Source organism: Pinus tabuliformis, chromosome 6, assembly GCF_031772625.1.
Source record: "Pinus tabuliformis cultivar Carrire ecotype Pingquan chromosome 6, CPIR1, whole genome shotgun sequence".
Classification (NCBI taxonomy): domain Eukaryota; kingdom Viridiplantae; phylum Streptophyta; class Pinopsida; order Pinales; family Pinaceae; genus Pinus; species Pinus tabuliformis.
In genome coordinates, this window is record NC_142292.1 from 341,699,838 (window position 1) to 341,722,712 (window position 22,875).

Genomic DNA, 22,875 nt, shown 5'->3' on the forward strand with positions numbered 1-22,875 from the left:
GCACAAAGATGGCTTCAACGAGGTGGTTTTTGGCATTTGCATCCATATGTAATCTTGAAGTCAAGCATATTGACATGAAAATATTTTTCATCAAGAACTAAAATAATAGATCTACATGCAACATCTTGAAGGGCTTAAGGTTAAGTGGGGGAATTAGTTTTTATGCTTGTTACAAAAATTATAAAGCCAAGCCAATCTACATGAAGCAGGTATACTATACATTGTTGCACTCAACCATCACACATCCTTGTGTGTGTGTGTGTGGAACATTGTCTAGAAGAGAAGAGTTGATTATTCATTCACTATTATTTCTTATGAAGCTAGAACCAAGAAAGTGATGGAAGACTTGATATGGCTTGAGAAAAATCAACTAGAAAGACAATCTAGGATTGAAGTAATGATGAAGGTGATGACATAAAAAAAATTGATGGATTCACGTTGGATCAAGTGTCTGATAGGATCTATATAAATGAATATCGGTACTTTAAGTTGACTGGTGCTTATGCAATAATCATTCTCTTTATATCAATGGCATTCTAATGATTTGTGATGACAAAGGCTTATACGATTGAGTGGATAGAGCTTCAACTTCCAACTTGGTTCAATATGATCGTGATGTTGTTCATCATCATTTGGGAATAAGAAAATATTAAGTAGGAAGAGGAAGAAAATACTTCTATAAATCATTAAAATTGTTTCAAAAAGGTATGAAACATCACAACATAAATGGTTATGATGTCAACAGAACATAGTATAATCTAATAATTAAAGTTGACAAGCATTGAAACTCATGATTATTGATATAAAATTAAAAACATTTCATATAAGTATGTAGTCAAAATCTTATTGTGTGCATTGATTTGTGCTACACCTAACATTATAAGCACACTAGGAGTTGTTAGTGGGTTTGTGACCAATCTTGATTTACAACATTTATTTTTTATTTAACAAAACTATTAGGATTTTATATTGATATCAAACTGGTTACAAGGCTAGATCCTTTTACATATCCTTGATTCATCTACTTTTGGATTAAAACATGCCTAAAAAATACCTTTATTCCTATTGCACTTCCTACTTACTATATATCTAAAATGATAACATCTAAGGACCTTCCAGAAAACTCCTAAAACTAAAACATACTTGCAATACATGATTCAAGAAAGGAAAATAGACTAGCCTACATTTGGAAACCAAGATTCAATTTTAACTTCACCAGTTGCTTCAACATCTTGCTGCAACTGTTCTGGAATAACAACCTGGTTCATTTCCGCCTCCTACCTTGTGTCCTGGCCTAAATTGATTCCCTCTGTACCCCTTCCAACTTGTTGCTTTTAGTTTTCGCAAATGAAGGTCCAATGTATCCAGTTTAACTTGCAACTTGTCAATCTTGCTCTAAAGAAAACTATTGAGAAATCAAGATACTTATAGATTAGGGTAGATTTCTCTTAACTTGATAATTACTTATGAATTTTTGTTAGCTTCTTATTAAATGTATAATCTCTTCATTGATAAATTATCAAAATGTACAAAACATGAAGATCACAAGAGACAAATAACACCAAAAATTAGGCTCCAAGCTAGGGCAAAACCCCACAAGGGGGAAAACCCAATAAAATCATCTTTTAGAATCAGATCAAAGTAAGATATCCAAGACCCAAGACCAAGACCAAGACTGCCACAAAGACCCAAGTCAACCCTCATCCAAACCACCTCCAACAAGTCAAAGTCAACAAAAGTCAATGTTGGTCAAATCTCTAAAATGCAGTCATCTCCTGAAATTTTGGGCCTGCAATTCCACAGAAACTACCTCATAAAACTCACATGTGTGAACATAACTAGGGCATAAATAAACTCATCTTCTTTCTCCTTTGATTGTCCTCTCTCTCCTTTGACTTCAACTAGTTATCTTCTTCATATTGACACAAAAATCAATGTGATAGATGGATAATCAAATGAGCTCGATTTACCTTGTATATATACATGTCCAGGAGGTCGAAAAGATGCCTCTTTAGGTTGACTTGTTTGGGAGGGCCAACTTGGTCTGTGGAGGACATTTTGACTCTTTTGACTAAAGATAAAATAATTTGTTTTCCCAAATGGGAATTTGACTCAATCATATTTCTTTGACTCGTAATATTTTTTTGGCTCAACAAACCCTATAAGCATGAAGAACATACTTTGACCAAAAAGAAATAATAATAATGAATATAATAAATACATCAATAATACATTTGAATTACATTATGAAGACTGACACTAGTTACAATTTTAACACAAGCCAATCTTTTGATTGAGTAGAAAACTAAGCTCAATTCTCCGTGACCACCATTTCCCCTTGCCAATTAAGCAAAGATAGTATATGATCCATTGTTGCAGTGATGCAACTGAATTTATAGCTGATATCCTATTTCTTCTTGATAATCAGGGTCTGCAATTCACCCTCCATGTTATCACTTGCACTTTGACTTGCCTTGTCACCTATGGACTTTCGCTTCTAGACACAAACCTCTACATTGAGGATAATGGCCCTGCATGTTTTATATGGCCTTTCTCCTTACCATCCCATTTCCTTCAACCCATGCATCCACTCCTAGCCTTTAATGTATTGTCATGCCTTATTAATTCCATTGCCCACACATTCCTTACCTGATTCATCACCACTATAACTCTTTAACAACACCATATAGACTATGGTAGTCAAGCATGCTTGATTCACCTTGTAAATGGAGATGACATGTTGCAGCTCCCTCTTGCATTTAATAAGGTTGATTTTTGACCTTCAGTTATCCCAAGCTACGTGATCATCCATAATTCTCGTCCAAGTGTTTGAGAGGGCCCAAGTCTTGGAATTATAGAAGAGGATCAATCTTTTGTGGAATGATTATGGAGATTGTGAGACAAGGACAAGGTCTATCATGATATCGTAAGGCCCCCCAATAACTTGTCCTTTCACTATTTTCTCTTGATCTAGTCATTGCACCACATACTTGACATCTAATTTCATATCTCATGGTAGAGGTTTAAAAATACCATTACTATTATCTTTGACCAAAATCCCTTATTCCATGGAGACTGCTTTATTAGCTAAGGCATCTGTCATGGAATTGAAATGCCTTTTGACATGATGAAACTAAACTGTCTCAAATTTCTCAATTTTCATTTCCATCCTCTGTAGAATTGGAGGTTAATCAAGGTTGGAATTCTCTTTGAGTTTAACCACTTGTTGGATGACAATAATGGAGTCCCCAAATACCATCAACTGTTGAATTTTCCTTGAATAGCCAGTTCTAGCCCCTACCACAAAGCCAAAAAAATCCACTTGGTTATTTGTAGTGCTCCCTAAGCCCCAAGCATATTGAATCTCAAATTCTTCATCAAGGCAATAAATAACCCCCCCCCCTCTTCCCCACAAAATTGATATGTTGTAAATAAATGTTTTACCTATTTAAAAGATATGAGTCATTCTAACATTTGTTATGAAGATCATAATTAATAACTCGAATAACATATAGTTATATCCTAAAGGTTAAGGGTATCAAAAGTAAGAGATCAACTACTGGATATGTATTTAACTTGAGTGATGGACTATAGTTAGAGTAGTCAAAGATAACATATTATAGTTATATCAACCACTAAGGCTAAGTACATGGAGGCAACATAGGCATGTAAGGAAGTTTTTTGGATTCAACAAATATGTAAGAAATACTTAATGTTGAATATGAAAAGACCCATAAAGATGCATTAGATTTTCAAAGTGTGGTGATATAAGGAAAAAAGATTGATCTAACATGTTATGTTGAATCAAATAGATGTTCAATATTGCTTCATAAGGGAGATGAACAAATCTACAAAATTCGTGTTCGTAAATTTAATGTATGAAAATATGGTTATTAATTTTCTTATCAAGTTATGGGTGGGGATAAGTTTGAGTGGCATGAGGACTCCATGGGGTTTTGTAGATTTCACTATTTACTATCTGTGCATAGATTTGAGTGATGGTAGGATTCTATAGATTATGTAATGCTTACTCTCAAGTTGTTCATTTATGCAATAGTGGTATTTTTCATTTCTTTTTTTATCTTTAGATTTCAATCGAATGATCCAAGACATAATCTTAGACGTAAAGACCAGCGAAAAAAAGTCTCTATGATAATGGGTCTTTTTCATTCCATAGAAAGATTTAGGGTTATTTGTTTTTATGATCAATAGTGGATGAACAAAGAGAGAAGGATTTGAATCCTTGCTATGGATGATCCGTACTATGTATTATCAATATGTAGCTTTGGTTTGCTTAGCCATCTCTCCAAGATGGAAGAGTTCATATGTAACAAAATGAACGGTGGAGTAAATTATATGTGGTTTTGTAGATTTCACTATTTACTAACTATGCATAGATTTGAGTGATGGTTCTAATATCAGTGACAAGTGTGAGATTATTAATGGTGTTTACCACTCAATTCACCACTTACCAATTCAAAGAGGTAAATTTGGGTTTTGGTTTATAGTCAACATATTAGTTAAAGGAGGCTAACATTGTTGATGGAATTTGGTCGAAATAGTCAATATAAAGATTTGACCAAAGATAGTTAGCAACTTAGAATTCCTTGTCTTGAAAAATATGTAATTGACTAAATTAACACATAAAATACCAAATTTTACAAATCTTCATTGCCAATAACATATATAAATAAATAAGGTGATTATAATGATTTTATATGTACTTAAAATATAACATATTTATATCAAAAAAGATATTAACTATATGATATTTAATATTATGTTTTTTACTACAATACTCTTTTATATATATATAATTTACTCTTTTTATATTATTTTAAAAAATTAGTTTTACAATTAAATTTAAATTTGAAAATGCTAATTATCACCATTAGTTAATATAGAGAAAAAAAGATACTAGAGCTTGTTTCTCTTTTTTATATATATAAATATATAAGTATGTAGTCAAAATCTTATTGTGTGCATTGATTTGCACTACACCTAACATTATAAGCACACTAGGAGTTGTTAGTGGGTTTGTGACCAATCTTGATTTACAACATTGATTTTTTATTTAACAAAACTATTAGGATTTTATATTGATATCAAATTGGTTACAAGGCTAGATCCTTTTACATATCCTTGATTCATCTATTTTTGGATTCAAAAATGCCTAAAAAATACCTTTGTTCCTATTGCACTTCCTACTTACTATATATCTTAAATGATAACATCGAAGGACCTTCCAGAAAAATCCTAAAACTAAAACATACTTGCAATACATGATTCAAGAAAGGAAAATAGATTAGCCTACATTTGGAAACCCAGATTCAATGTTAACTTCGCCAGTTGCTTCCACATCTTGCTTCAACTATTCTGGAATAACAACCTCATTCATTTTCGCCTCCTACCTTGTGTCCTGGCCTGAATTGATTCCATATTGGTTAATTCTGATAACTGAGAGAATTTGGATCACTATATCCCTATGTTTATGTTTTAAATATGTGTTTAATTTTGTTCATTATAAAATCTGTATCATATGATCCCTTTGCTACATGAAGTTGATAAAGGATCAAGGTGATCTTATCATAAATAAAACTATAATCATGACCCTTGAAATTCATACCTAAGTTATATATAAATATATTAGCTTTCAAATAATGAGGTAATATACTCTTTCACACTTGAAATCACATGAAACATTCACATTTAGTTGTATCCATAACCCAAAATGTATATTCTAAAACTTTCTCCCATTTATCAAGTTGATAAGAGAAATACTCCCATGAGAGTCAACAATTTTGAAAGTCAAGTGTTCGAATAAGTAGTTGAGTTGGCCAACTAGTGCAATCCTCCTTCATTGTTAAAGTCAAGTCTTGCATTATTACAAAATACACAATATAAATTATATTAACATAATATAGTAACCACAGCTTATTATTATCATGATATCTACTTTTTTGGCTTGATGGTTGGAAATGGGTAGCTTCCAATTAGAGATCAAACCCATGTTGCACTAGGACTTGCCCCCCTGTCATTCCAGTGTTTTAGGGACTTGGGGAACTTAGGAAACATCCCAAAACCATTGGGGACTTTACCAGGGACTCAAGGACTTGTTCGTCATCCCTAAGATGTTTTGAGCATATTTCAAAGATGTTCCTAATAAATTTCAGGGATTTTCAAGGGAGATTTCAAGGATGTTCATGGCAAATTTTGGGGATATTCCAAGCATGTGTCTTCAATTTTGACAATAGACATTAATTATTTGACAATATGAACACTTTCCCATCCATTTTTTCGTATTGCATTGAATCTAAATAGACCATACAAATTATAGCTCAAAACATAGGCTTTATATGATGGGTTTCAATCTAGATTTCTAGTTATTTAACTATTATCTTTTTAGCAACAACATTACAAATCCTCCATGGAAAAAAACCAAGAAATGCAATATTTTAAAGGGCTTATCTTTATGGTTATTGAACTTTCTTATCATATTTTGGGTCATCTCAACATTTACATATTGTACATGGGCTTCCATGAGTCATTGAAATCTGGTTCTTCCACCATCCCTATCCTAAGCATATAGTGATGACTTGGATTGGATAATAAAAGTTTGAATAAATTACCATTCAATCACCTTGTTAATATGAAATATACATTTACTCTCTTTATATGACCAATGTGTTTTGTAGTAGTTTTAAACGCACTTGTAAACATTTGTAGAGCTTACTAAGAAGGGAATGCCTTTTAATTTTTTAACATAATCATCACTATCAAGAAATATGAAGAAGAAAAGTTGATATATAAACAATTATTTGTCTCATAGACCCTTCATGGACCTTACTACAAATTGCAAATAGTTAAAATTATTGCACTTTGCTCATTTCCAGAGGGAATAATGGAATGCCACTTGGCCCTATCTTCAATTTCTAAGTTTTGTATAGAAGTTGCAAGTGTAAGGGATGTGCATAATAATCTATAGTATAGTTTGTTATACTTGTAAGCAATTACAAATGTATATGGTGAATTATAAATTTTTGACACACACACGCACATTATCATTGTCCCTTGAAAATTTTTGGAATGTGCTATAGCCATTTGGGGATGCATCCCCTCTTCCTCATCATTCCCTCATCTCAAAAACTAATGCAATATATGATTAAATTATAATCTCCAAGCAAAACTCGTTATGTAAGGTAAACACCAATTTTGGGATATAGTAGCCACTTTCATTTGTGTCTTGTTCGGTTGGTTAAGTCGCCATTTCCTAGTGTGTCAATACCATATGTTGAGGTTGATCTAAAATTCTTGTAAACTTGTAGGGTCTTCATCCCTTATTTTAGACTTTTTTTCTCATGACTTCTTATTAGAAATTCCTTTAATAATGATCCTTATCTTCTTTTTATCTAGAAAAACTTTGCAAATCATTCTCTAAGACATATTATGGCACAAATTCCTCTGAGTAACTATGCCTCATCAAAATAGACCAAATTAAACTATTCCACAAAATAGTAGCTATGCCTCATTAGGGAAAGTCTAATTAAACTATTCAACATAAGAATTCATTAAAGAATTAACTTAACATACAAATGTCCTTAGAAATTTTTAATAACTACATGGAGTTTTAATAACATTGTTTTAGTCTGTTATCACCTAGAACTACAGTCACATGTATATAATTTTTGTCCAAAGTTCACTGTCAAAAATTGGTGTCAAATGGGTTTTGTCCTATGTTTCTTACTTAGGGGTCATGTTTCTAAAGGGTCTTGATGTGAATCATTATCTAATACTATTGGTCATCCTCCATCATGATTGCATAAGCCATGTCTTATCTTGTACATGTCACTGGTCCTTTCCGTATTTTCGCAGCGCAGTCTTATTGGTTGATTTTTGCAGTGCAATTATGTTTTAGCCATTTTGCAGCGCGTCAGCATCCAGCCGTTTCGCAGCGCATTTTGCTAATTTATAACTATCTGCGCTACGAAATCTCAGATTCGGGCATTTTGCAGCGCTAATTCCTAAAGGGTCACGTCTGGGAATGAGTCATTGTCTCCGTCCGGTTATTGTCAGTTGGCGTACCTCCCAAACACTTATGAGCCATCACTACACCAATAGATTCGTAGGCATGCACATAAAAATCATTCAAACGGTTTTATCATGCATGGGTGTTTTATGATGTTTGTTAATGATGCATAAAGTGGCTGGCTTGTGTGAAAAAATATTTGAATTGCAAACGAGCCCGAGTTTCTTTTTCAAGCGAGCCTGCGTTTTAAAAAAAAAAATTGAATTTGCCATCTGAGTTGAAGCTGGTGGTGATTCTCTGTGCAAAAAATTTCGAAAGCGGAATGGAGAGGAAGGAGCATCGGTCTGGAAGATGTCAGAGAACAGAGCCTAAAGGATTGGATCTTGCATTGAGAGATGAAGGTGTTAGGAAAGCTTTCAAGGATGCTGGCTGTTGGAATTTCTGTGAGAAGCTGCAGGGTGGCCATGCTCAGGTAACAAAAGAGTTTGCCTTGAACTTTACAGGTTTAAATTCTAAAGTATCTATGTTAGAATTTCAAGTATCTCCAGAGGCAATTGCTAATGTAACTGAGATTCCAAGAGGGGGGCAGGAGTGGTTTAAGAACTTTAAATTTGATTTGAACCCCTGCAAAGAATTTCTTAAAGAGGCATATGTGAATGAGGATTTAACAAAGGTTGTACCTAGAAATTATGTTAAAGAGCACTATGCCCTTCTGCTTACTTGTATTCAAAAGTATTTAACCTGTGAGGGTAGATATAACAAGGTTTACTCCTACCACTTTAAGTTGTTGTTGCATTTTACTGGTAAAGCATCTATAGATATTCCATTTTACTTGTTTCGTAGTCTCAGCAAAATGTGTGATAAAGTGCAATTAAGAAAGGATGACTGTGAGACATCATTATTTCACCATGGTTTAGTGAAACTGTTAGTGCTGGATGGTCTTCAAAAATTGGTAGGGATTGGAACTCTTTTATCTTTATGGCTGGTTTCCAGAGTAAAACAGGCCTTACTCCACAGCCGGTTAGAGAAAGAGAATAATCAGTTGAGGAACCCACAATAGCTGAGCTTAGAAAGGAGGTAAAGGATAAAAAGAAGACCAAGTCTAAATTGAAAAAATCAATGAAGCCCTTGGTTATTAAAGAGCCACCTCAGCCATCATCAAAAGAAGAGGTCAAGCACAAGAAAGATGTACCTGGATCAAGTGGGTTTGAAAAAGTATCAAGAGTTAAGACAAGGAGTCAATTAAGCAAAGAGAAGGGAAAATCAGTAGCTGTTGAGGAAAGTCCAATATCTAAAGCCAGTTTGAGTGATTTGCTTGAGGCAATTGAGTTTGAGCAGGTTGAACCAATGCACATTGATTTGACTCAATCATCACCGGAGAACACTAAAAAGTCCAAAGCTTCAAAGAGACTAAGGTTTGATGAACCTGGTGAGGAATTTATTTTCAAACCACGAAGGCCGGTTACAAGGAAACAAGTCAGGGAAGCTGAGAAGCTGCATAAAGGAGAGAAAGTTTTAAAAATGCCCAGAACAGAGGTAGTTGAAGAGCTGTCTAGAACAGAGGAGGCAAAACAAATCAAGCAAAAAGGCAAGAACAGAACAGTCATTATTTCCCAAGGGGGAAATATCATAGCTATAAAGAGCCAGATGGAGACAGCAAAAGATGTAATTGCCAAGGCAAAGAATGTCACTAGGGAGCTTGCAGTCAGGTATGCCAACTATCGAAGAGTTGTGTTAAAAGGTAGTAAAAACCTAGTGGGTCAAGTGGATTCAGTGGCTGATGTATATACATGGACAGTTCCAGCTCTCAAACAAGCTAAACTCATCAGAAAAATGAACATGCGTTTAAGAGCTGAAAACAAAGCTTTAAGGAGAGAGGTTGCAGATTTAAAAGCACAGCTAGGTTAACTGGCTGCTTATTGATGGTGAGAAAGGTGTGTTCTAAGTTTTGTAAAATTTTGCTTAGTTCCTTATTTTGAAGGCATGTAGACCCTGCTATACATATCCAAGGTAAAAAGGAGTTTTGCAATCAGGTGGCAGAGCAGTAAAAATCTCAAGGGAAATGAAAATTGTTTAAAACAGTTTCGCAGTTTCGTAGCGCGCTACGAAATTGCGAAACTGCTGTAGGTGTTGTTTTTAAAACGCAGGCAAACAGTTTGAAAGAAGAATCAGAAATTTGCAAAGGGAACACCTCAGTGACATGAAAGGGATCAAAAGAAACTGCTACAGCCATTCAACATATGCCAGGTGTACCTTTTTGTAAAGGTGAAATATTTTGTCTTAAGTTAAAGCTTTGATAAAGGTACTTTATTACCGGTTGTTAGGGTTTTGGAAGGAGATGCATACGAAGAATTTTGGCTTATACACCTGTTCAATCAACAAAGCTTCCAGCACATTTGGGAATATGGTGATGCTCGTTATTTTTGGGGTATTAAAGAGCTGGGAACATGCTGCTTAATTTTTGAAGAATGGTGGGAGACAAGGACCGGAAAAACAGGGGTTTTATCCTTATGATTAATGAACCATCAGCGCATTCAGTATCCAAAGCTAGCTTGTTCATTGCATCCTTCTCTCAGCTATCTCGGCCAAGCTTTAAGGAGACAGGTGTCAAGGATCAAGAAAGAATCATGCTACGAGGAGAATAGAATCAGAGTTTTAGTTTAATTAGGACTCTTTGTAATTACAGCTCAGCACTTAATGTATTTAATGAGTTAGTTAAATGGTAGATAGGGGTAATTAGTAGCAGTCATCGAGCTCCCCTCATGCTGGAGGAGGAAGCTCAAATTAGTTAAGGGTGTATCTCTATATATAGATCAAACTTTGATGTAATGAGGGTTGGATGTTTTTGAGAAACAGAGTTTATTTTGGCTTATGTAAGAACTTGTTTTCAGTAATACAAATGACTGCTTTTTCTTCTCAGGATTCATACATTGTTTCAGATGCTCAAGATATATGTGGTTTTGTTTTATCCTTTATGTTTTACAGCTTTATAGATACACAATCACTCAGAATTCACTCTGCTGCTCTGATTTCCTGTGTGTATTTGTAAGTTGAGGTGTATTTGAGAGGTGTCTTGAGTGTTTAAACATTACATGCCCTGACTTCTATGAATGAGTGGTTTTATAGTTTGCTGAAATGATGATTAACTCCGTGAGCCCAATGGGAATCTTTGTAAGGTCTGTCCAGCCAATTTATATGTTAAATTTACTTTGCAAGAGTTAGCCATCTCATCAATATTTAAAATCAATAACCCTTTGAGAGAGCCCTCTCAGGCTAAGGAGGCTAAGCCTTAGTCAAAAGTCTGGTTTGAAATAGTTACACAGAGTCTGACTGATTAGCAGCCTTCAGTGCTTGATTTTGTGATAACATTTTGGTGCGTCTGCCGGGAGCCTGAAGATTACTCATTCCCGAAATTTTAAGATTGAACTTCTGAAGGTAGCAGGAGCTCAAAAAGGTTTTCGAGGCTGCATTCTACCTTGGTGACTCCATTAATTCTTAAAGTTTAAAAGGTGGCTTCGAGAGGAAGATATACAAGGAGTAATCCTGACCCAAACCCACCTAGTCCTGTGGAGAATCCTAATATCATCTCAAGGAGTAGACAAAGATTTTCTGATATACCAGGTACTTCAAATATTTCAAAGTCTTTGTTTCCTGAGTTTTCTAGAAGTCCTGAAGATAAAATTGTTGATGATAAAATTCAAGAAGTTTTGTTGAGGTCTGAAAACGAAGAAGAACTTATTGGTATCATTTTGGATTTACAAAAGAGAGGCATTGATACTTCATCTTTAGTGTCACAAAAAGATAAAGAAGAGTTTTGGGAAATTGTTACTTCTGAATTGTTATTAGAGGAGGAGGACTTGAAACAGCTCAAGGAGCTTGACCCTTTTGAAGTTTTGCTTAAGTCTAAAACTGGTTTGCCTCTCCCAAATTGGAGTTCTTTTGTCAGTGGTTTACAAAGTCCCAATAGCCCTTTCCGTACTCATACTTTATCTTCTGCCTCTGCTAGTCCAAATAGTCCTCAGACAACATCTCATACTAGTTCTGGTCCTTCTGGTCATACAATACCTGTTGTCACTGTTCCTCCATTCATTATGGCTGTACCTGCTAGGTATGCTCCTCTAGCTCTCCCTGCTGTTTTACATGATCTCCCTAGTAAATATGCTGCTAGAATTCCAACATGGGGAGGAGATGAAGACATTACAGCTGAAGAACATGTGGATAGATTCAATGATTTTATTGACAGGGAAGAAGTGGATGATGAAGATGTAAAATTAAGACTGTTTGCTCAAACTTTTATTGGGGAAGTCCGAAAATGGTTTAAAGCCCTGGGAGCTGGTAGCATTCATAGTTGGGCTGAGTTTGAAGATAGTTTTCTGAGGAAATGGGGAAATAGAACTAATCCTGTTCAAGCCCTCACTGAATATAATAGTCTAAGAAGAGCTCCAGATGAAACTGTTCAAAACTTTTCTAAGAGGTTTAATAAAGTATATAATTCCATTCCAGCACATTTGAAACCTCCTGGAGCTTTGGCACAGTTAAGATATGCTGAGTCCTTTGACTCAGATTTCTCTCTTTTACTCAGAGAAAGAGAGTCTGCTACTCTGGCTGAAATGCAAAATGATGCAATCAAGGTAGATGTGAATATGCTTGCTGCTAAGAAGTCGAAGATGGCAAAGACTAAGATAAAGGAAGAAGAGAAGCCTTCTACCTCTGCTCAAGAAGATAAATTTGAAACCATGATGAAAACCATGGAGAAATTGATGGACCAATTAGCACTTGGGAATACTGCTGCTCCCCAAGCACAACAAGAGCCTCGGTTTAGGAACCCTCAATTTAGAAGGCCTCAAAATCAGCAAAGGCCAAGAGACAATAGAAATCAGCAGGCAGATCCTCCAGTGAGACCTCCTTTCCAACAAAACATGGTGGATGAAGAAGAAGAACCTGAAGTACCTGAGGAATCTATTCATTGTTTTGGTGAAGAAGATTCAGAAATTTTCTTAACAAAGGAGGAACATGATGAGTCCAGCCAGTTAAAAGCAGAAGAGGAGCCTTCAGATTTCTTAAAGGGTTATCAGCATGCCATATTTGAGATTCAGAAGCAGTACAATCTCAGAAACCGAGATGTCCCTATTACAGCAAATAAAGCACAGCCCAAGAAGAATATTTCAAAGGCAGTTGAAGATAAAAAGGAAAAGTCAAAGCAGATTGATGGTAAAGGTGATTCCCCTCTTGATAGGAAGGATATTCAAACCCCTGCTCCTCCTAAGGAAGTTGAAAAGTCTACTTCTGTTTTTAATATAGAAAATGAGATTGCAAAAATTAAAATATCAGTCCCATTCAATGAAATCCTGAAAGTAGACAAATATAGAAGCAAGATTGTGGAAATGCTTAATTCTCCACCAGGAGGGGCTGATATTCTAAATGTGCAAGAGGATAATCCTATTATCTGTTTAGGTCCAAGACTTGAGGATGAACAAAATGATGAGTTTCCTCCTTTTTATATAAGCATTAATATCCATGATATGACTCTACATAATGCTATGCTGGATTCAGGGGCATCACATAATCTCATGCCTAAGGTAATTATGGAAAGATTGGGATTAGAAGTAACTAGACCATACAAGGACTTATTTTCTTTTGATTCAAAGAGAGTTCATTGTATTGGGTTGATAAAAGATGTTGTTGTGGCACTCACACAAATCCCAGCAAAAACAACTGTCATGGACATTGTTGTTGCAGACATTCCACCTAAGTTTGGGATGCTTCTTTCAAGGTCATGGGCAGCAAAAATCAAGGGTACCATGCAAATGGATCTGACATATGCTACCATTCCAGTGTTTGGTGAACAAAGGAGGTTGTATCGTGAAACAAGGATGGCATATATGGTAAGCAGCAAGGACAAGCCTCAGAATTTTCCTATTTACTCTTGTGATACAGGCCTTGGATCAGCTATTCTTTTCAATGAATCAGTTGGAAAAGAATCACAAGATGAACATGCAGAAAATCAGTGTCAGGAGGTACAGCAAAGAAATGAAAGAGACATCACTGGTTGTTGGTCCCTATACTTTGATGGAGTAGCAGGAAAAGAAGGCGCAGGAGCTGGGATTTGGATCACTAGTCCAACTGAAGAAAGTAAGTTTCTGTCATACAAACTTAACTTTGATTGTAACAATAATATGGCTGAGTATGAGTCTCTGGTATTAGGCTTAGAAACCTTGATAGAGTTGAAGGCAAAGAACATTGTTGTTTGTGGAGATTCTGAATTAATTATAAAGCAAGTTCAAGGTGCATATCAAACAAAGGATGCAAGGATGAGAGCCTACAGAAATTTAGTGTTGGAATTGTTGGAAAAATTTCAATCCTATACCTTCAGTATAAAAACCAGAGATCAAAATTCTGTTGCAGATTCTCTTGCTGTTGCAGCTAGTCTTTTTATTATTCCTAAACATTCTTCTGATAGCTATGAAGTGAAGGTTCGCCATAGACCAGTCATCCCAGACAATATCATAAACTGGCAAGTCTTTGAAGATGATCAGCAGGTAAGAAATTTTCTTGAATTGAAAGAGGAATTTGAGCATAATCAAATAGATCAGCAGAATATGTTAACAGAGACAAGGGAAAAGTCTGAAGTGTTGCAGCTACAAAACAACCTAATTCCTAAAGGCCTTATTCCACTTGAAAAGTTATTTGATCAAAATGATGTGTTTAAAGCACCAAGATTGCAAGCTAATGAAGAGGAAATAGAAAGCTGTAATTTAGGTGACTCAGTTGTGCCTAAATTAGTCAAGATTTCAAAGTTCTTATCAGCTGATATGAAGGTCAAATATGTTGAAATGATGAAGAAGTTTATTGATGTTTTCGCATGGAGCTATGCTGATCTGAAGCAGTATGATTCTTCAATCATACAACATACCATCCCAATTAAGCAAAATGAGAAGCCTTTTAAGCAGAAATTAAGGAGGATTAATCCCCTTCTGATGCCACTAATTGAAAAGGAAGTGAAAAAGCTTTTTGATGCAAAAATTATTGTTCCAATCAGATTCTCAAATTGGCTTGCTAACTTGGTACCAGTCAGGAAAAAGAATGGGGAGATTAGAATTTGCATAGACTTCAGGAACTTAAACAAGGCTTCACTGAAAGATAATTACCCTCTTCCTAAAATGGATCTCATTTTGCAAAATATTGTTGGTTCCCAAAGAATGTCTATGCTGGATGGCTTCTCAGGGTATAATCAGATCCTTGTTCATCCAGATGATCAGGAGAAGACAACTTTCACTACACCATGGGGCACATTTATGTATGCAAAGATGCCTTTTGGCCTCATGAATGCAGGAGCGACCTTCCAGAGGGCTATGGACATTGCTTTTGCTGAAGAAAAAGATAAATCAGTGGTGGTATATCTTGATGATATCACAGTCTTTTCAAAAAGGGAAGAAGATCACTTAAAGCACCTTGAAAGGATCTTACTAAAGTGTAGGAGGTTTGGTATTTCTTTAAACCCAACCAAAAGTATCTTTGCTTTAACTTCTGGCAAATTGCTTGGACATATTATTTCTGAAGAGGGAATTAGGATTGATCCTAATAGAGTCAGTGCTATTCAAAGGTTAGATTTGCCAAGGAGCAAGAAAGAGGTTCAATCCTTTCTTGGTAAGGTTAATTTTGTTAGAAGATTCATTCCTAACTTTGCTGAAGTAGTCAAACATATAACAAAGATGCTAAGGAAAGGAGCAGATTTTAAGTGGACAGCTGAAGCAAAGAAGTCATTTGAAGAGATCAAAAAAGCACTTACTCAAGCACCAGTCCTCATCAGCCCGGATTTTACCAAGGAGTTCCTGATCTTCACATTTGCTTCTGAAGACACAATTGCTGGAGTTTTACTGCAGAAAGGAAGTCAAGGTACTGAACAACCCATTTCTTTCTTTAGCAAGACATTGGCTAATGCTGAATTGAAATATAATATCTTAGAGAAGCAAGCATATGCATTGGTGAAAGCAATTAAGGATTTCAGAATTTATGTGTTGCACTCTCATATTGTTGCATACGTGCCAAGTGCTGTTATAAAAGATATTCTTACACAAGCAGACCCGGATGGAAAAAGAGGAAAATGGATAGCCAAGCTGTTGGAATATGACATTGAGATCAGGCCCACCAAGTTGGTAAAGGGTCAGGGCTTAGCAAAATTGCTGACTCAGTCAAATCTAGACTGCAATGGTATCAATTTTAGCACAGAAATATCAAAAATTTCTGAGAATGAAGAAGAATTGATCCAAATCAATGAAAAGTTTTTGACATCAGAATGGTATAAGGATGTGGCATTTGTCTTGCAGTACAATAGAGCCCCTGATAGCCTTTCCAAATCCAAAGCTCGGTTCACCAAGTTGAAGTCCCTCAGATATTTTGTATATGAGCAAAATTTATTTTGGAAGGATGCAGGAGGAATTTTGCTAAATTGTCTCATTGAAGAAGAAGTTGATAAGGTAATTGATGAATTTCATAAGGGAGATTGTGGAGGCCATCACTATTGGAAAGCCACTGCAAACAAAGTTTTAAGAGCTGGATATTTTTGGCCAACTATGTTCAGAGACATAAATAAAAAGATAGCATCATGCCATGAATGTCAAGTATTTGAAGGAAAGAGAAAGCTCATGCCTATGCCATTGGTTCCTATTTATGTTGAAGCACCCTTCCAGCAGTGGGGATTAGATTTTATAGGGGAAATCCATCCTCCTTCATCAGGGCAGCATCGCTGGATTCTCACAGCCACTGATTATTTTACAAAGTGGATAGAGGCAATACCTACCAGGCAAGCAAATGATTCAGTGATAATTTCCTTTTTAGAAAATAACATCTTATCAAGGTTTGGTTGTCCACTCAAGATTATCACAGACAATGCCCAGGCTTTTAAGTCCAAAAGAATGATAAATTTTTGTCATCAGTACCATATTTCCCTTGGTCATTCCACTGCTTACTATCCACAGGGAAATGGCTTAGCTGAAAGTTCAAATAAGAGTCTTGTGAGGATTATCAAGAAGCTGCTGCAGGAAAATAAAAAGGCTTGGCACTTAAAGCTGAAGTATGCCTTGTGGGCTGATCGAATTTGCACAAAGAGGTCCATTGGAACATCACCATATGAACTTGTGTATGGAGCAGAGGCTATTTTCCCAACATCTCTTGGGGTACCAGTTATGAAGCTAATTCAGGGATTAGAAGAGGAACCAAATGCCATACAGCGAAGGATTAATCAGTTGATAGCTTTGCAGGAGAAAAGAAATGAAGTGTTTGAAGGTCATCAACAAAATCAGAATCGGGTCAAGAGAGCATTTGACAAGAAGATCAAAGAGGTTACATTTCAGATTAATGACAAAGTCCTGAAATGGGAAGCTAGAATTGAAGAGAAAGGTAAACATGGCAAATTTGAAAATTTATGGAAGGGGCCATATCAGATTTCTGCTTTCCATGGAAATAACACCTACATTCTGCAAGAAGTTGATGGAACACCATATGCTGGAGGACCTGTTAATGGCAGGTTCTTAAAGCATTACAATCAGTGAAAGTCTGCCAAGTATCTCATGAGCATTGTATATAACCGTTTTATGAATTTTTCCTGTTGAAAATAAATGACAAGCTGAACAGAAAAGCTTTAGCCCGAGGAGAAGGCCCACAAAGCTAGAAAGGAATGCTTGTCAGCTGTGTGTATGTTTTATAAAATGGACAAAGCACTGGTTCTACGAGTTCTTAGTGTACTACAGGAGCACACTATCCCAAGTGGAGCCATTGTTATCACCTAGAACTACAGTCACATGTATATAATTTTTGTCCAAAGTTCACTGTCAAAAATTGGTGTCAAATGGGTTTTGTCCTATGTTTCTTACTTAGGGGTCATGTTTCTAAAGGGTCTTGATGTGAATCATTATCTAATACTATTGGTCATCCTCCATCATGATTGCATAAGCCATGTCTTATCTTGTACATGTCACTGGTCCTTTCCGTATTTTCGCAGCGCAGTCTTATTGGTTGATTTTTGCAGCGCAATTATGTTTTAGCCATTTTGCAGCGTGTCAGCATCCAGCCGTTTCGCAGCGCATTTTGCTAATTTATAACTATCTGCGCTACGAAATCTCAGATTCAGGCATTTTGCAGCGCTGATTCCTAAAGGGTCACGTCTCGGGATGAGTCATTGTCTCCGTCCGGTTATTGTCAGTTGGCGTACCTCCCAAACACTTATGAGCCATCACTCCACCAATAGATTCGTAGGCATGCACATAAAAATCATTCAAACGGTTTTATCATGCATGGGTGTTTTATGATGTTTGTTAATGATGCATAAAGTGGCCAGCTTGTGTGAAAAAATATTTGAATTGCAAACGAGCCCGAGTTTCTTTTTCAAGCGAGCCTGCGTTTTAAAAAAAAATTTGAATTTGCCATTTGAGTTGAAGCTGGTGGTGATTCTCTGTGCAAAAAATTTCGAAAGCGGAATGGAGAGGAAGGAGCATCGGTCTGGAAGATGTCAGAGAACAGAGCCTGAAGGATTGGATCTTGCATTGAGAGATGAAGGTGTTAGGAAAGCTTTCAAGGATGCTGGCTGTTGGAATTTCTGTGAGAAGCTGCAGGGTGGCCATGCTCAGGTAACAAAAGAGTTTGCCTTGAACTTTACAGGTTTAAATTCTAAAGTATCTATGTTAGAATTTCAAGTATCTCCAGAGGCAATTGCTAATGTAACTGAGATTCCAAGAGGGGGGCAGGAGTGGTTTAAGAACTTTAAATTTGATTTGAACCCCTGCAAAGAATTTCTTAAAGAGGCATATGTGAATGAGGATTTAACAAAGGCTGTACCTAGAAATTATGTTAAAGAGCACTATGCCCTTCTGCTTACTTGTATTCAAAAGTATTTAACCTGTGAGGGTAGATATAACAAGGTTTACTCCTACCAATTTAAGTTGTTGTTGCATTTTACTGGTAAAGCATCTATAGATATTCCATTTTACTTGTTTCGTAGTCTCAGCAAAATGTGTGATAAAGTGCAATTAAGAAAGGATGACTGTGAGACATCATTATTTCACCATGGTTTAGTGAAACTGTTAGTGCTGGATGGTCTTCAAAAAATTGGTAGGGATTGGAACTCTTTTATCTTTATGGCTGGTTTCCAGAGTAAAACAGGCCTTACTCCACAGCCGGTTAGAGAAAGAGAAGAATCAGTTGAGGAACCCACAATAGCTGAGCTTAGAAAGGAGGTAAAGGATAAAAAGAAGACCAAGTCTAAATTGAAAAAATCAGTGAAGCCCTTGGTTATTAAAGAGCCACCTCAGCCATCATCAAAAGAAGAGGTCAAGCACAAGAAAGATGTACCTGGATCAAGTGGGTCTGAAAAAGTATCAAGAGTTAAGACAAGGAGTCAATTAAGCAAAGAGAAGGGCAAATCAGTAGCTGTTGAGGAAAGTCCAATATCTAAGGCCAGTTTGAGTGATTTGCTTGAGGCAATTGAGTTTGAGCAGGTTGAACCAATGCACATTGATTTGACTCAATCATCACCGGAGAACACTAAAAAGTCCAAAGCTTCAAAGAGACTAAGGTTTGATGAACCTGGTGAGGAATTTATTTTCAAACCACGAAGGCCGGTTACAAGGAAACAAGTCAGGGAAGCTGAGAAGCTGCATAAAGGAGAGAAAGTTTTAAAAATGCCCAGAACAGAGGTAGTTGAAGAGCTGTCTAGAACAGAGGAGGCAAAACAAATCAAGCAAAAAGGCAAGAACAGAACAGTCATTATTTCCCAAGGGGGAAATATCATAGCTATAAAGAGCCAGATGGAGACAGCAAAAGATGTAATTGCCAAGGCAAAGAATGTCACTAGGGAGCTTGCAGTCAGGTATGCCAACTATCGAAGAGCTGTGTTAAAAGGTAGTAAAAACCTAGTGGGTCAAGTGGATTCAGTGGCTGATGTATATACATGGACAGTTCCAGCTCTCAAACAAGCTAAACTCATCAGAAAAATGAACATGCGTTTAAGAGCTGAAAACAAAGCTTTAAGGAGAGAGGTTGCAGATTTAAAAGCACAGCTAGGTTAACTGGCTGCTTATTGATGGTGAGAAAGGTGTGTTCTAAGTTTTGTAAAATTTTGCTTAGTTCCTTATTTTGAAGGCATGTAGACCCTGCTATACATATCCAAGGTAAAAAGGAGTTTTGCAATCAGATGGCAGAGAAGTAAAAATCTCAAGGGAAATGAAAATTGTTTAAAAACAGTTTCGCAGTTTCGTAGCGCGCTACGAAATTGCGAAACTGCTGTAGGTGTTGTTTTTAAAACGCAGGCAAACAGTTTGAAAAAAGAATCAGAAATTTGCAAAGGGAACACCTCAGTGACATGAAAGGGATCAAAAGAAACTGCTACAGCCATTCAACATATGCCAGGTGTACCTTTTTGTAAAGGTGAAATATTTTGTCTTAAGTTAAAGCTTTGATAAAGGTACTTTATTACCGATTGTTAGGGTTTTGGAAGGAGATGCATACGAAGAATTTTGGCTTATACACCTGTTCAATCAACAAAGCTTCCAGCACATTTGGGAATATGGTGATGCTCGTTATTTTTGGGGTATTAAAGAGCTGGGAACATGCTGCTTAATTTTTGAAGAATGGTGGGAGACAAGGACCGGAAAAACAGGGGTTTTATCCTTATGATTAATGAACCATCAGCGCATTCAGTATCCAAAGCTAGCTTGTTCATTGCATCCTTCTCTCAGCTATCTCGGCCAAGCTTTAAGGAGACAGGTGTCAAGGATCAAGAAAGAATCATGCTACGAGGAGAATAGAATCAGAGTTTTAGTTTAATTAGGACTCTTTGTAATTACAGCTCAGCACTTAATGTATTTAATGAGTTAGTTAAATGGTAGATAGGGGTAATTAGTAGCAGTCATCGAGCTCCCCTCATGCTGGAGGAGGAAGCTCAAATTAGTTAAGGGTGTATCTCTATATATAGATCAAACTTTGATGTAATGAGGGTTGGATGTTTTTGAGAAACAGAGTTTATTTTGGCTTATGTAAGAACTTGTTTTCAGTAATACAAATGACTGCTTTTTCTTCTCAGGATTCATACATTGTTTCAGATGCTCAAGATATATGTGGTTTTGTTTTATCCTTTATGTTTTACAGCTTTATAGATACACAATCACTCAGAATTCACTCTGCTGCTCTGATTTCCTGTGTGTATTTGTAAGTTGAGGTGTATTTGAGAGGTGTCTTGAGTGTTTAAACATTACATGCCCTGACTTCTATGAATGAGTGGTTTTATAGTTTGCTGAAATGATGATTAACTCCGTGAGCCCAATGGAATCTTTGTAAGGTCTGTCCAGCCAATTTATATGTTAAATTTACTTTGCAAGAGTTAGCCATCTCATCAATATTTAAAATCAATAACCCTTTGAGAGAGCCCTCTCAGGCTAAGGAGGCTAAGCCTTAGTCAAAAGTCTGGTTTGAAATAGTTACACAGAGTCTGACTGATTAGCAGCCTTCAGTGCTTGATTTTGTGATAACATAGTCATTAGTGTTGTGATAGGTTACATTGTGTTTTTGTGGTCATCTTAGGAATAGTTAGTTTCCCTAGTCAAGTTCCCATGTTACATGCATTCATAGTGATAACATGTTTCAAAAAGTCTTTATTTGGTTACCATGTTCCCCAAAAGACAACTACATATCTAACCGAAAGATATGAACCAATGGTTTTTTCAAATCATGTTATCACAACTTATCAAACTATTTGGCAATAAAATCATATATATATATCATTTAAGTGATAACCATTATTATTTGATTACTACCTTAGAATCTAGGTGACAACACAATACATGAGCATTAGTTGTCATCATTGATATATAATAATAATAATTTTTATATTATAACACTTAGAACAAAATCAGCCATTTATAGAAATTAAGAAAATTTACAACCAATAACAATAACAGTGGAAGATATCTTTAGACTGCATAGAACATTTTCTTCAATTTTCTAAAAAGTCCTATGAAAACACTATGTACAACATAGCATACCATTTACACATTGAAATAAGTGCACACAAAAAAAATCAGGAATTAATGGGGGTGTTAATGGAATCTATGAGATTGCCTTGGGGGATGTGTCTACCACCCTTGGACATGACGGTCATTTATTTTGATGGGGTGTGGCCAGCCCCCAACATGCATGTTCACGTAGGTCTCTAGATGGATGTTGAAAGTTTTAAAATCACCCATGTGATGGAGTTTAGGGCATTTGGTAGAGGGTCGAATGAAGGAGGTGAAGTTGATTCCTTGAACTCCCTATTGTTGTTGTCTCTTATAATTTGCGGTGAATGGTTCCTCGTGCTTTCGTTCATGTCTATTAGTGTGAAGATGAAGCCTAGGCTCGTAACTTTCTCGTGGAGGAGGTGGCTAAAGAGGTTTAATCTTGGGTTTGGGATCTTTGGCTCATAGTTGGTGCTCCTGGAAAAAAACCTAGAGTGGGATTCACCTTCGATCCCCTGCGTAGTGCTTTAGGTCATCTCCCCCCTTTTCTTGTTTAACTGTACTTTCTTTAGTGTTGGGGTTGGGTCTGTGTATTTAGGAATTTTATCTTTGAGCTGGGGGGTCTGGGAGCAGTCATTTCATTTGGTCTTGGAAGGTTTTATAGCCAGTTAGAAGTTTACAGGTGGTGTTTTCCCTGGAATTAGAATGTTTGGATCTATCTTAAATTTACTTGTGTGTCGTCTTGTTAATTTGAAAGTTTGGGTCTGTGTGTTGCCATGTTCTTGGATCTTTTGGTGTATTTCAACTCATTGTAACTTAGGTTTGTGGGGTTTCATGTGTTCTTGCTTTTGGTTAATGATGCTG